Here is a 707-nt window from a genome sequence, read left to right on the forward strand (position 1 = left end):
TTCCTCCGTGACCTCTGCTTCAGTTCCTGCCTCCAACACACACACACACACACACACACACACATCACTTTTTTCCTAAATAATGTATTTCACAATTGAAGTTGATTTCTTATCCCCAAAGTCTATGGTCTTTAAGTGCTAAGATGAGTTCTATCTACTATGATGTAATGGCTCCCGACACATATGTGTCCTCTGCTGACTGACCCTTAGAAATGGCTGTGGTTTCACCTCTGCTCCATCTTCTTCCAGATAACACGTGTGTTCCAGCTACTTCCTGCCCTTCTCTGACCTCTGGCTCATCCTCTGCCCTGAAGATGATCAATCCACTGCTTGGTTTCCTCACAGAGTGACTGGGCCGCGGGTCTTCCAGAGACTGAAAAGGGCTCCGCATTTGCTATTGGCCACAGCTCCAGTAAATGAGGATTAATCAAAGAATATCTCTTGAAACTTTGTTTAAAGAGTCATATACAGATGTTTATCTTTTTCTCCTGTTTGTGTACATAAAAATAAGCTCAGACAGGGCTTCTTCAGTAAAACACTGGGTTGGGAGTGGCAGTGGTTAAGATACATAAACATCAAGCCTTCATCCACATTGAAAGAAATAACAGCAGCCAGCGTTAGCTATGGAGCAAAGGATTGACTCCAGGGACAAAAGGTCCTCCAGGGGCAGGGGATCCTGTAGGGGCAAGGGGCCCTCCAGGGCTAGA

Source organism: Microtus ochrogaster, chromosome 10 (genome assembly GCF_000317375.1).
Source record: "Microtus ochrogaster isolate Prairie Vole_2 chromosome 10, MicOch1.0, whole genome shotgun sequence".
NCBI classification, from domain to species: domain Eukaryota; kingdom Metazoa; phylum Chordata; class Mammalia; order Rodentia; family Cricetidae; genus Microtus; species Microtus ochrogaster.